The sequence below is a fragment of the Schistocerca gregaria genome, chromosome X (assembly GCF_023897955.1).
Source record: "Schistocerca gregaria isolate iqSchGreg1 chromosome X, iqSchGreg1.2, whole genome shotgun sequence".
NCBI lineage: Eukaryota > Metazoa > Arthropoda > Insecta > Orthoptera > Acrididae > Schistocerca > Schistocerca gregaria.
This window is the reverse complement of record NC_064931.1, coordinates 579,317,607-579,333,582: the sequence shown is the minus strand read 5'-3', so window position 1 is coordinate 579,333,582 and position 15,976 is coordinate 579,317,607. Positions and strand designations below refer to the sequence as shown.

At 38.8% G+C, this 15,976-nt stretch overlaps 1 protein-coding gene across 2 annotated transcripts in view; it reads right to left on the bottom strand.

Moving 5' to 3' along the window:
• LOC126298764 (ERI1 exoribonuclease 3-like) overlaps positions 1–15,976 on the bottom strand; it is a 110,765-nt gene that overhangs the window by 93,921 nt on the left and 868 nt on the right. The gene's annotated exons all lie outside the window — the stretch shown is intronic.

The following is a 15,976-nucleotide window of genomic DNA, read 5'->3' as shown; positions in this document are numbered from 1 at the left end:
ATAACTACCATGAGCCACACTGAAATGTGTGGCGGCCCCAGTATTTAAGAGACAGAGGCAGAGGTCAAACTGAGGCAGTAAAGTATCGACATCCCAGCCTCGGCCAGTAAGCATGGTGCTACCCCCCATGGGGTTATGGGTGTTAAAATCTCCTAAAAATAGGAATGGTTTAGGGAGTTGATCAATCAGTGTATCTAATACATTCAGTGGTACTGCACCGTCTGGAGGAAGATACACATTGCAGACAGTTATTTCCTGCATCATCCTTATTCTGACAGCCACAGCTTCAAGAGGGCTTTGAAGGGGCACAGTGTCACTACAGACTGAGTTTAGGACATACACACAAACTCCACCTGATACTTGATTATAGTCACTACGGTTCCTGTAATGTCCCTTATAGCCGTGGAGGGCAGAGGTCTCCATTGCCGGGAACCAGGTTTCCTGGAGGGCAATGCATAAAGCAGGTGTAAAGCTTAACAGTTGGTGTAGCTCAGCCAGGCGGTGGAAGAAACTGTCGCAATTCCACTGGAGGATGACATCATCATGAGACTGGGAAGCCATGGAACATTCAATGAAGCAGCTTACGCCTCAGGGTCACCTGCTGCCACTGATTTTTTGCCTGAGCAGTCTATATCCAAGTGTCTGAGGGTCTGGTGAGATCCAGGTCCTCAGCATATGCCAGAATTGCCACCCCATCCTCAGACACACAGCTTGTAGGTAGCAGTGGTGTGGGTGCCACCACAATTTCCTTGATCTTAGGGGGTCTTCCTTTTGGATTTCTCTCGCTGCTCCTTGGGTTTCCCTGCCTGGGAGGACTTCACTGGCTCAGTCTCTGGGACTGAGGATGAGTGCGAAGCCCTAAGACCACCTGCTTTTGAGCGATTCAGCCACTGGCGGGTGTCATCTTTCCCATTAGCAGAAACCTGGGAAGGGAGTGACCCAAGGGACCCCTTACTAGCGACAGAAGCCGAAGATGACTTACACTTCTCCGGCTGAGAAGTGGGGATGGGAGGGAAATGCCCCCACCATCAAGGTGTAGTCTTCCGGCTCAGAGAGGTGACTGGGGTTGGAGGAGCTGATGGTGCCAGAACTGTTGTAGAGGTGGTGTAAGACAATGTCATGCGTAAAGGATGCAGGTGTTCAAATTTTGTCTTAGCCTCAGTATAGGTCAGTCGCTCCAGGGTCTTGTACTCCATGATTTTCCTTTCTTTCTGGAGAATCCTGCAGTCTGGTGAGCAAGGCAAATGGTGCTCTCCGCAGTTGACACAGATGGGAGGTGGGGTATATGGAGTATTGGGATGTGATAGGCGTCCGCAATCTTGACATGTGATGATGGAAGTACAGCAGGAAGACATTTGGCCAAACTTCCAGTACTTAAAGCACCGCATCCAGGCTTTACATCACGGCAGTAGAGCATCACCTTGATCTTTTTGGGCAATGTATCACCCTCGAAGGCCAAGATGAAGGCAACGGTGGCAACCTGATTATCCCTCGGACCCCAGTGGACATGCCGTATGAAATGTACACCTTGCCACTCTAAACTAGCATACAGCTCATCGTTAGACTGCAAAAGAAGGTCCCTGTGAAATATGATACCTTGGACCATATTTAAGCTCTTATGGGATGTGACGGTTACAGATACATCCCTCAGCTTGTCACAAGCGAGTAACATCCGTGACTGGGCAGAGGATGCTGTTTCGATCAAGACTGACCCAGATCTCATTTTGGACAATCGCTCCATCTCCCAAACTTGTCCTCTAAATGCTCAACAAAAAACGGAGACTTCATCATCATGAAAGATTCCCCAGCAGCTCTCGAACATACAAGATACTGGGGCGAATATGATTTGTTGCCACCCTTAGCCTGAAGTTCCTCCCATGGTGTGGCCAGGGAGGGGAATGGTTTTAGGTCGTATTTCTGTGCATAGAATTGAGCTCGTGAATGCTTAGAGACTGCTGGTGTTTGAGCACCAGCAAGAGATGATAGATTACACTTAATCACGTGCCATCTGCCCTGATGCCACTCACTCCAACCAGGAAGCCTCCCCACGGGAGCCACCCAGCCGCAGCAAAGGCCACCTGGCAGGATGGCCATTGCCGGGAGTCCCGATGGCCCATGGGGATGGACATCTACCATCTGCCAAGGCATGCGTGGGGAGTTAATGCCACAGGCATCAGCAGAGCAATCCCTCTGTGGCCAGGGGGCTACAACCAACAGGGTACATGGCAGCCCTACCACAACGGTCTGGCAACCATGCTAGATATTGGGTGCAAAGATCGTCGACGCAGAAAGTGACACCGCATAGTGCATGGTGGAAAACGCAACCACGAAGGTCTCCTCACCCAAGAGAAGGAGAATGAGTGGAACTGAAATGCGACAACGAGTAAGTAGGCTAAAGATCTCAATGCATGATGGACACAATGCACCATGTAAGGCACCTTTCCCCAATTGGCTCACTCTTCGGGAAAATTTTGAAAAATGAGGTCATACTTTACGTGGGGAACCATCATGTAAAGGCTGAAATGTGTGGAATTCCTTTTAGTCACCTCTTACGACAAGCAGGAATACCTTGAGCCTATTCTTACCCCCAGACCCGCAGGGGATAATCTGTAAGTAATGATCAAAATATGCTCTGCGCAACATTCTACCAGGCAGTTGCCCCTTTCATTCCTTTGCCCTATTCCATGTTATCCTACTACTTCTTTTCCTCTTCTTGTTATCGAATTCCAGTCCCCCATCATAATCAAATTTTCTTCTCCCTGAAGTTTTTGAATACTTTCCTTTCTTTCATCACACACCACTTTGAGCTCTTCATTATCTGCAGATCTATAAGGTGTATAAACTTGTGCTACAGTGGTAGGTATTGGCTTCGTGTCTGTCTTGGCTATGATAATGCATTCACTATGCTGTTGATATCTTACTCACATTACTATTATATTCTTATTCATTACTAGTTGAGAAACCTGGCATTGGCCACATATTTATTTATAGCTGTGTCAAAAAGTGGCTGAGTGGGACTTATTTTTGACTTACAAAGCTTCTTTATTTACAACCTTTGAAGTAGTATGATTGGAGACATGGACACAGAGCTTGTTTGCTTCACTAACTTGGGGGAGAGCCATGTACGGATGGCCATGTAAAAGGAACTGATGCTAAGGTCCACCAGAAATTTTACATGTTTACAGTGAAATAATAAACTGTTAGGAAAAAGTGGGACTCAGGGCATAAAAACTCACTAGCCTGTGCCACTCCCCATCAAAATTTTTGCTTCTATGATGTTACGTTGGAGAGAAGTAACTTTAAGCCTCTGAGTGAAGGGTTCTGAGGAGCAAGATAATTCGTGATGCTCCCGATAAGCTATGCCACGCCTAATGTTCAGAAGGAATTTCCAAAGAGTGAGTTAAAGGTTGATCTTCAGCCACAGAAAGTCTCGCTTTTAGTTTGTAATTGTAAAAATAAGATTGAGGTCTTTTAATTCTGTCTCTGAAGCAAACTTCTGGAAAGAATATATGTCACCAAGTTTAAGGCTGGTTGGCTGACCTGGAGGAGGGGACCAAACACCGAGGTCACTGGTCTCATTGGATTAGGGAAGGAAGTCATCCATGTCCTTTCAAAGGAACCATCCTGGCATTCGCCTAAAGCAATTTACGGAATCACGGGAAACCTAAATCAGGGTCGTCAGACACAGATTTGAACAATCGTCATCCTGAATGCAAGTCCAGTGTGCTAACCACTGCACCACCTAACTTGATAACCAATTTTTTTTCCTTTTAAAAAAATATAAATAAATAAAAATAAAAGCTAGCCATCTATTGGGCCTTTTGTGTACTAAGAAACTAACAGCACCATGTATTGGTTCTCTTTGGTGTACTGTGCAAGTTACTTGACTACAATATACAGATTTACTGATTTCACTTTGTGTATTAAAAACTTAACGAGACTGCTTTGTTCCTTTTGATACATTTCATTTATATTTTTTGCTAGTAAAAGCGAATGTATGAAGTTTGCTTTGTGATTTGGGTTCACATTTGTTACATTTTTATTTTGTTATGTTTACAAATAAAAATGTCTAGAAAACAGTCATGATTTTTGTTTATATTTGTCACTGTTTGATCTAGTAGGTCCCAGAATTCATCCGTCTCTTCTCTGGTTTTTCTCCTATTGTTTTTATCATTCGTGGGAGCATGGGCGTTAATTATTGTATAGATTTTATTTGATGCTTTTACTGTGAATCCCATACCAAATTGTGGACAATTTTTCATCACTCTTTCTCCCAGGTGCCTTTGTATATTCTATAACCTTGAGATTCCATGGGCACATGGTCCGAATTCCTCATCTCTTGTAGTCCTGCTATTAGGATCCCTTGTTTGTCTACTTCATTAGTTAGAATTTTCAATTTTCCTACTTGTACCCAGGGAGTCAATGTTAAATGTTGCTAAATAATTTATTTGTTTCATTTTTAATTTCTGTTTCGGTCTTTGGTCTGTCTTGGGTATTTCTAGATGCTCCGACTCATCCAACTTATCTTTTAAGTGACTGCCCACCGTATCCGAGTGCAGTCTTCCTTGGGTAGTGCCAAGCGGTGGAGATTTTCTTAAAAGATTTCCGTCCATATTTGACTATCGAAGGCATTGAGCATTGGATGGAGCAAGCTCCAAATTACAACTATGGTTGTGAACCATAGAGGTTGAGTGTTTGGTCCGCGAGAGCTATTTTATTTCACTCATATCCGCCGGCAAGCCGGTACGGACACCCCTATCCACCACCCGGGGACGCGCCATGTCGGAGTATCACCTCTCCGCCTGCTCCGACACCGTAGTAGGTTATAAAAAATGTTTTCATATAAAAGCTGATGTAATTAATGTTCTTGAAAACAGTGTAATCAACTTTTGTAATAACTTGAAATTTTGCAAAATATCCCACCACCATTAATTTTGAAAAGCAAAAACCTTTTTGCAGCATAAATTAAAGAAGATTTCAATGCACATGCATCCCTGTGTAATAAAACTGGACCCTGAAATACCATTTTCGGGAAACAAGATATACACAAAGTGCTGTCAGAGTATGTTCAGCATACCTAATTAAAATATCTATTCTAATTATTTATTTTACTTAAATTTGCTTGCATTTTAAATTGCTATTTTATGTTCATGGTTTTTTTGTTCCTTAGTCTAATGTTTCACACGTTATTTTTTTAACTGAAAATAATAAGTTCTCCAACCGAACAGGCCTCACATGGCCCAACAGCACCAACTGACCGCCATGTCATCCTCAGCCTACATGCGTCACATGATGTCTGATATAGCACACTGCTTGCCTGGCGATTATGTTTTTGTGACTGGAGCCTCTACTTCTCAAGCAAATGGCTCCTCAGTTGACCTCACAAGGGCTGAGTGCTCCTCAGTTGCCAACAGTGCCTTGCAGATCTGGATGCTAGCCAAACCCAACAGCACTTAACTTCGGTGATCTGATGGGAGCTGTGGCAAGGCCATTGGCAAAAATAGTAATTTATAATTTTGATAGAAAATAATTACAATAATGATAATCTGTAAATGAATGCTTAAGACACAATTTTTTACACCACACACATAAAGTGAATGAAATATCTTCACATAACATACTCGAGACAATATAAAACACAATTGAGCAAGATATCAAATTGTTGCAGGTGATTGTCTGAATATCCTCATTTGTATAAGGTATATTTCAGTACATTGGTACACCTTGGTGAAGAGAACTGATTATGTACTAGTGACTGCAGCTTGACTGTATTGTCTCTTAAGTGTAGGTTGATATTAAAAGCATTCAACAAAATTAGATCTGAAAATCTTCTCACAAAGTTCTTCCAACATCGAGAGCCATACACGTTCCACTTTGGGATCACCAGGTGTTTCTTGTTCCCTGGTTATATGATCAAAACAGTCCCCCCCACCTGATCAGAAAGTCTGTTCTTCTTGCCATCACACTTCACAAATTCCCATTCTACCTATTTTCTACCTATCCATTTCCTTTTTAAAATTATATAACCTAACTACTTGGTAATAGGATCTAACCTACCATGCTCTGACCCATAGAGCATCACTTTTGTTTTTCCTGCTGACAATGTCCTCCTGAGAAATCCTTGTAAAGAGATCCAAATGGGGGCCACATCATTGAGACGTACAGTAGAGCTGCATGTTCTCGGGGAAATGTAATGGTATTGTGAATGGCTGAATGCAAGGGGAAACTACAGCCAACATAGCATGGCCACATTGACTAAGGTTAGATAACTGGGTCAGCCAATACTCCCAGACTGTTGCCCCAGCAACTACTGTAAATACTTCTGCCCCTCTTCACAAACCACAAGTTTGCCTGGCTGCTGCAAAGATAGTTCTCTATTGTGATCACATCTATGTTACGGCTATCTGTATTGTTGAAGCATGGAAAGCACCCTTCCTCGGCAAGAGCCATGATTCATGAGGGGATGTGACTAATTATAATTGTTGGAATAACCCAAATACATAAATGATGGCCCACTTGTGAATGACATGTATGTAGAATACACTATTATTAAAATCCTGTGTAAATAAGGATCATGGATAACTATCTGTAATAAGATGGATAAGTTACATGTAAGCTATTACACACTAGTATCTTACTTATACAGAACTAATAAGGGAAAAGTAGTAGTTACATCTGTGCAGACAGAAGACAGTTTCAAAAACAATGAGGCAGTTAGATTAGATAGATCATCACTGGGCTATTTTGAACTGTTTAAAAGAACATAACTACATATTATCACATTTATGACGAATCTGGATTCCTTACTATGCTATCTGTGAGACAGAAACAAGCAGTTAACAGCCTGTGGTGACTTCAATGTAGATTTTGTAAAGGATGCTGATAGGAAAAATGATGTGGAAACCTTATTTGGATCCTACAGTTTGATATCAATAATTAACTTTCCAACACAGGTGGGTAAAAACAATAGGATCTTAACTGATAATGTTTTCTTTGGAGAAGGTCAAAGCAAGAAACCAACTGTTTACCCAGTCACATATGCTCCCTCTGATCGTATTACACAGTTTGGATAAATAAGATACTGTGTTTAAGTATTGATACTCCTTAGTAGAAATCAGTTAGAATAATTAATGACTCCACCACAAATTTTTGTACAAATAGTGTACAAGAGAAGGCCTGGGATGAAATTTATAACGAACCAAATGCTAACATAAAATTAACCTGTTCCATGACAAATTCATATTATCATTTGAAAAATAGCTTACCACATAAGTTAATCAGAAAGGGCATTAAACAACCGTAAAAAAACCATGGATCATTAGAGGGATTAAAGTATCTTGAGGAAGGAAAAGGGAAATACATCTGTTGGCAAGAACAAGCTATATGGAATGTAGTGCAATGAGAGACAGGACAACCAGCCATAGAAGAGCATAATCATTGCTACTGAACTGAATGTAAGGGCTATAAATGATGAGTCACAAGTTGCAAATATATTTAATAATCATTTCTTAAATATAGTGGAAAGTATACGGACAAAAAGTTCAAGAGAAAAATCACAGCAGTATGTTGAAAAGCAGCTCTCATAAAATTCAGTAATATGATTGTCTCCCCAACTTCTATTGAAATCAAAGAAATTATATATTCTCTCAAAAATTAAAGCTCATCTGGATTTGACAGTGTTTCCAATAGGGTACTAAAGATTTGTTCCCATATAATATGCCCTGTCTTATCTGAAATACATAATGTATCACTAACTCAAGGTATTTTTTTTTTTTTTTCAGACAGAATGAAATAGGCTGTTGTTAACCCCTCCTCCCTTCTTTTAAAAAAGGTGATAGGAGAGGAGGCAATACCTACTGGCCTGTTCCACTACTAACAACATTTTCCAAAATTTTTGAAAAAATGATGTAGTCTAGAATAGTATCTCACCTGAGCAACAACAATGTCCTCAGTAATTCAGAGTTTGGATTTCAAGAGAGCTGATCTACTGCAATGCAATTAACATGTTCACTCACCAAAGCATTAAATAACAAAACAACACTGGTTGTTATTTTTTGAGACCTATCCATGACATCTGACTGTGAGAATCACAATATCCTTCGAGATAAACTGAAGTTTTTTAGGGCTGATGGTATAGCCAATTAATGGATCATGTCATATCTAACCAAAAGAATGTAGAAAGCTGTACCTGGTAATTCAACAAATGTTGTCTGGGGACATTATTATGGCGGGGGAGAAACCATACATGGCTCAATTCAATTGTAGGTCTGCTATTGTTCCTCACATATGAAGTAAGCAAAATTAACTTATTTTTGCAGATGATGCTAGTATTGTAATCAATCTCAGCATACATACAGCAACCAAAGATTAGATTAGATTGGATTAATATTCATTGCATAGATTATGAATACAACACTTCGTAATGATGTGGAACGTGTCAGGTTAATAAAAGATGTCTGTACAAGATATTACATTACACAAAATATTGCATGACACTAATGTTTAAGTTGGTTCTTTTTTTCCCCCTTAATTTATATCTAAAAATTCAGCCACTGACTAGAAGGAGTTGAAATCTAGAAATTCTTTTAATTTATTTTTAAATGTTGGTTGGCTATCTGTCAGGCTTTTCATGCTGTTTGGTAGGTGACCAAAGACTTTTGTGGCAGTGTAATTAACCCCCTTCTGTGCAAAAGTCAGATTTAACCCTGCATAGTGAAGATCATCCTTTCTCCTGGTGTTATAGCTAAGCACACTGCTATTACTTTTGAACTGGGTTGGATTATTAACAACAAATTTCATAAGTGAATACATATACTGTGAGGTTACTGTGAGGCTCCCTAGATCCTTAAATAGATGTCTGCAGGATGACCATGGGTGGGCTCCAGCAATTATTCTGATTACATGTTTTTGAGCAATGAATACTTTTCTACTCAACGATGAATTACCCCAGAATATGATGCCATACGAAATAAGTGAATCAAAGTAGCCATAGTAAGCTAATTTACTGTGATTCTTATCACCAAAATTTGCAATAACCCTAATAGCATACGTAGCTGAACTCAGGCATTTCAGCAGACCATCAATGTGTTGCTTCCAGTTTAACCTCTCATCAATGGACACACCTAAAAATTTTGAAAATTCTACCTTAGCTACAGACTTCTGTTCAAAGTCTATATTTATTATCGGAGTTGTGCCATTTACTGTACGGAACTGTATATACTGTGTTTTATCAAAATTTAAAGAGAGTCCGTTTGCTCAGAACCACTTAATAATTTTGTGAAAGACATCATTTACAATTATATCACTTAGTTCTTGGGTTTTGGATGTTATTACTATACTTCTATCATCAGCAAAAAGAACTAACTTTGGATCTTCATCAATGTGGAATGGTAAGTCATTAATGTATATCAAGAACAGTAAAGGATCTAAGACCGAACCCTGTGGGACCCCGTACTTCATAGCCCCCCAGTTTGAGGAGTCAGCTGTTGTTTTACCATTACATGAACCACTTGTTTCAACTTTCTGTATTCTTCCAGTTAAGTATGAATTAAAGCATTTGTGCACTGCTCCCCTCAAACCATAATGATTTAGCTTATCTAAAAGAATTCCATGATTTACACAATCAAAGGCCTTTGACAGATCACAAAAAATACCAATGGGTGATGTCCGGTTATTCAGAGCATTTAATATTTGATCAGTGAAAGCGTATATAGCATTTTCTGTTGAAAAGCCTTTCTGAAAACCAAACTGTCATTTTGTTAGTACTTTATTTTTACAAATATGGAAGGCTACTCTGGAATACATTCCTTTCTCAAAAATTTTTGATAGAGATGTCAAAAGAGAGATTGGGCGGTAGGTGTTGACATCCGACGTATCCCCCTTTTTATGCAATGGTTTTACAATGGCATATTTCAATCTATCGGGGAAAACACCATGTTCCAAAGAGCTATTACATATGTGGCTGAGAATGCTACTTATCTGTGGGGAACAAGCTTTAAGTACCTTGCTGGAAATGCCATCAATTCCGTAAGAGCTTTTACTTTTCAGTGCGTTTATTATTTTACTGATTCCAGAGGGAGAGGTTGGTGGAAACACAGTTGTTTCAAACTGCACAGGTATGGCCTCTTCTATTAGTAGCCTTGCCTCTTCTAGTGAAGATCTAGATTCTATTTTCTCCACAACATTTAAAAAATGATTATTGAAAATATTTTCAATTTCTGATTGTTTGTTAGTACACTTGCCATTCAGTTTTATGGCACTAAAGTCTTCCTGTGCTCTTGGTTGCCTTGTTTCCCTTTCAATAATATTCCAAATTGCTTTAATTTTAGTATCAGAGTTACTGATCTCAGGCACGATACACAAGCTTCTGGACTTTTTAATAACTTTTCTTAGTACCGCACAATAGTTTTTTATAATATTGAACAATTTTGGGGGCAGTACTCCCTCTTGCTGTTAGATACAGTTCTCTTGTACGGTTGCAAGAAATTCTTATTCCTTTAGTTAGCCAAGGTTTTTTATATGTTTTCTTGGAATTATGTTTAACTATTTTCTTGGGAAAACAATTTTCAAATACCCTTAAAATGTATTGTGAAATAAGAAATGGTAAACAATGTTCTTGAAGGTATCGCATAGTCATTTCCTATGATGGTCTTACCCTCAATTTTAAAAAGAGAAAATATATTCAGTTTTGCACATCTAGGGCTGCTACATAAAAGATAACTATAACACACGGTGAGGAAATAATAAGAAGCATGGAAGCTTCAAAATTCTTGTGTGTCTACGCTGATGAGAATTTAAACTGGACAAAGCACATTTTGGAACTCCTAAAACAACTTAGTTCAATATTTGCACTTAGAATAATTGCAAATCATGGGGACAGACAAATCAATAAATTCACATATTTTCGTTCAGTGATGTCATATGGACTAATGTACTTGGGTAACTCATTGTTAAGAAAGAAAATATTCATTGCTCAAAAACAAGCTGTAAGAATAAGATGTGCTGCTCACCTACATTCAACTTTTAGACATCTGTTTAAGGAGTTGGACACTCTGACTGCTGCTTCTCAGCAGATTTATTTCCTCACTAACTTTGTTGTAAATAATCCACTGCAGTTCAAAAGGAACAATGAAGTATATAATTACAATACCAGAAGGAAAAATGACATTCATTATGTCACATTAAGATTGTCTTTTGCACAAAAAGGGACGCACAAATAAAAAAAAAATAAATAAATAAATAAATTATCCAGTGACATAAAATGTCTGACAGATAGCAAAGTAAAATTTAACAAGAGTCTGGAAAGGTTATCCTTGACAACTCCTTATATTCCGTAGAAGGATTTCTATTATTGCCATGTCTAAAAGGTGGTGGATAGGAATTACTAACTCATATCTGTAGATTTAAAAAAAAATTATAAATGTTCAGTATATAGCTTTATTTACAAATCAGTATGCAGTGTGAATGTAAAGTGAGTTGTTCCATATCATTACTGTTTATCGTGCAAATGTTCCGTGTAACATGAAACTAACAGGTATGTCTAGTGTTGATGAGCCACTAAATAAGTACAGTATTGGGGTAGGTATCAGGTGATCTTAGTGACTGCACCTTCTGGAGGTAGTACATGCGTAGACTGTATTTCTACATTGTCCCCCAAAGGGTTATATGACCTGTGTATGTAGCAGCAGTCACATACTTGAGTTCACACACCATGCCTACACCTTTCAATATGCTACGAAAAAGAGAGACCCCATTCTGTTTCTCAAAGGTGTGTGGCAGTGCTCATGTCAGTGAGCTCAATTAATTTTTAGTCCATGCTGTATCATGAACTTCACATGTAAACAACTGGTAAGCACATTCAGAGCTCAGTGGCAAAACAACAAGTATTTCTTGAGTAGACTATTTGTAATGTATAAAATGATCAATGCACATGACTACTACATAATGGGTAAAAATGATGAGCATTCTTAACAAAAAGTGCTTGCATAGGTTAACTATATTCATTCAAAGTTTGTCAATAACATTGCAAAATAGCCTCTGTTACAATAACTAAAGCAGAAATTACTATCACTAGAAACATTATATGACCTACACAAGCTTTTTGATTGAGACACTCATTATAATCCTCATAAAAATATAAAGAAATGTATTAGTTTCCAGTCACATAGCAATAGTCACTCTGAGTTTGAAATAATCAGACATACGAAATTTCATAAGCCATTAAAGAAGAAGCAAATTATACCCATTTTGCAGATGACAAGAGCATAGGAATGTAATATCAGTACTGGAAGGACAGCTGGTAAAATATTTGGTTCAAGGAAAATCAAATTTCACTGAATTTTGCCAAGACACACACAGAAGCTGTAATTATGTCACGGACTACAGACAAAAAAAATCTCATTTTAATGAAAGTGGATTTCTCTTGCAAGGAGTTCAAAATGGAATATTTCACTTAATAAAACAATGAAGTTGAAATTCTGGTGGCAGTTGCTGAACTATTTATACTATGTGATCAAAAGTATCCAGGCACCTGGCTGAAAATTACTTACAAGTTCATGGCACCCTCCTACGGTAATGCTGGAATTCACCCTTAGCCTTCATGACAGCTTCCACTCTTGAAGGCATGCGTTCAATCAAGTACTGGAAGGTTTCTTGGGGAATGGCAGCCCATTCTTCATGGAGTGCTGCACTGAGGAGAGGTACTGATGTTGGTCGGTGAGGTGTGGCATGAAGTCGGCATTCCAAAAAAACTCAAAGGTGTTCTATAGGATTCAGGTTAGGACACTATGCAGGCCAGTCCATTACAGGGATGTTATTGTTGAGTAACTACTTCACCACGGGCCATGCACTATGAACAGGTGCTCTATTGTGTTGAAAGATGCACTCGCCATCCCCGAATTGCTCTTCAACAGTGTGAAGCAAGAAGGTGCTTAAAACATCATTGGAGGCCTGTGCTGTGATAGTGCCACTGAAAACAACAAGGGGTGCAAGCCCCCTCCATGAAAACACGACACACCATAACACCACTGCCTCTGAATTTTACTGTTGGCACTACACACACTGGCAGATGACATTCACTGGGCATTCGCCATACCCACACACTGCCATTGGATCGCCACATTTTGTACCGTGATTTGTCACTCCATACAACACTTTTTCCACTGTTCAATCGTCCAATGTTTATGCTCCTTACACCAAGCACGGCATCTTTAGGGATTTATTGGCATGATGTGTGGCTTATGAGCAACCGCTCGACCACGAAATCCAAGTTTCCTCACCTCCCGCCTAACTGTCATAGTACTTGCAGTGTATCATGGTGCAGTTTGGAATTCCTGCATGATGGTCTGGATAGACGTCTGCCTATTACACATTACAACCCTCTTCAACTGTCAGTGGTCTCTTGTCAGTCAACAGATGTGGTCAGTCTGTACACTTTCGTGCTGTTCGGGGTCCCTTCAAGTTTCCACTTCACTATCACATCAGAAACAGTGGATCTAGGGATGTTTAGGAGTGTGGAAATCTCACATACAGACATATAACAGAAGTGACGCCCAATGACCAGAGCATGTTTGAAGTCCATGAGTTCCGTGCACCCCATTCTGCTCTCTCAAGATGTCTGATGACTAGTGAGGTCACTGATATGGAGTAGCTGGCAGCACAATTCACCTAGTATGAAAAACGTGTTTTTGGGGGTGCGCGGATACTTTTGATCACATAGTGTACGATACATCATTACTATTATGACAAGACAGTTGGTGTCTGCTCTTTCTGTGGTAGAATCTTTAGATCAGAAACGATTTCTATTAACACACACACTTGTGCCTAATGAAATAATTTGTGATAATGTAAACCAAAGATTGAGAATGTTTCAAGTCTATCCATGAGACATTTCCTCATCTAGTAGAAGCAAAATTGAAATTGTTGGATGTAGCATTTGAATTGTTATGTTTGACACCAACTTTGGATGGGAGGGTGGGTGCGGCTGAGACTGATACGGAGGCTGGGATATTACTAAGTTCTCAGGCATAAAAAGAACTAACATTGTATTACTGTTCAACTCAAAAATGCTGGGAAGTTCACAATGACTGAAAGCAGTAACATACAGTGTACTGCGAGGGTGGACAGATTTTATATCCTTAACATATTAACGTAGACATGGATGTAATTTGGTTCCAGGTATCCACATAGTTGTTTGTTTTGTAGCTGAACGTCAACTTGAACATGACAAAGAATTAATAATTGATACACATATCACTGATATAGAGATACATTATATCAGTAGACTTACATTCCTGCTGTTACGCATACAACTGTTTATTGTTTTCTGTATCAGATGTCACTGACAATGAGTTATACACCCAAATACCAGTGTGTGTGTGTGTGTGTGTGTGGTGTGTGTGTGTGTGTGTGTGTGTGTGTGTGTGTGTGTGTGTGTGACCTTAGCAGTTAAGTCCCATAAGATTTCACATATATTTGAACATTTGGAGCACATAGCAGTCAAGACTTTTAAAAGAGGGACTGTTGAGGAAATTCAAGACTCACTTTTTGAACAGTTACCTTCATTTTTTCCTGAAAATTTGACATGTGTTAGTCAGAAACAATGTATGTGCTACAAGATGATTTCGGAGCACAGTAAAGAAGGGATCAGGGATGAATGAATGCCAGTACAATGAGAGACTACCGTTTCTCATTTTTCTGAGATGTAGGAAAGGATATTCATAGGAATATACAGTTATATCAGATGCATTATGCAGAAGAGAGCTAAAGGAAATATTAGCCTATGGACACAGAATTCCTACGAAATAAGTTGGCATTTGAAGCTTATATTTAAATAAACCTTTGCTCAAGCTGAAGAATTAAATTATTCTTCACTCCAATTACACTTGTTCTGTTAATTTTCTAGTTTGTAACAACTCACAGTGTGACAAAACTGTATGTGATTAAAAAATTCTGCTGCACTTGTAATCAACACGATTGTCACCATATGTGATTTAGTAGGATGAAAAATAGTGTCTTTTTCATATTCATAAATTGCGAGAGCTTATTTAATGACTTTGGCTACAAGTATCTTGATAGGGATTCTTAAGATTAATGTTTTTGGATATAATATAATTTATACTACTTAGTATTAAAATATTTTACAACTTCATGTAAGTGTTACTGTAATATACTTTTAAAAATGCAAATATCTGAAAACAATTTGTAAAGTAATGTACTGTATCTTTAATGTCAGTTAATGACGGTTTCATTTTCATCCATCTTCTAATAAGTGTACTTCTGTAGTTACTGTCATTTTCTAGAAGATGGTCCAAGGCTACATGTTGTAATGAGATGTTAAAATTGCAAAGTGGAACATCTCTTCTTCCCTCCAAAAGACATGAAGTAGACATATCAAGGCAGTGACTAGTTACTGATTATGCAGTGTTGTTAAAGAAATAAAATGGAGAAACTGGAGACTGGTACCTCTCAAATAGCATCAACATGACTGGCAAATTTGGTAACTGCTTACTATTACTTCTTTCAGATCAAATGGCATCCCACTAAAATAGGATGCATTCTTATATGGGCTAAGGTGGTGGGTTGGAGTTACAGTACATCAGTTAGATGAATATTAACCTTCATCAAGAGTAATATTGATATTTACAGTATGTTTTTAAGTGACAAGTGACGCTCGGTGCATTAAATATTACACAACTATTATGAAATCAAGAATTAGCCTGTGTTCAGAACCATAGGATACTGATTATCAATGATACATCGATATTGTTGACTAATTTCACGCAATCATTACCGACACTATTTTATGGGTTTGTTTATCCTGCATGTGGGTGTTCCATAACAACTTAAACCTACAGAAGCTTCATTTCCTCTTGTAGCTGAAATCAATGACATTCGAAATTATTGGATCTCAGGGTGAAACACAATAAAATTTCTTAATCATGAATATTATACATTACTCCTATCTCCGTCCTGAAAC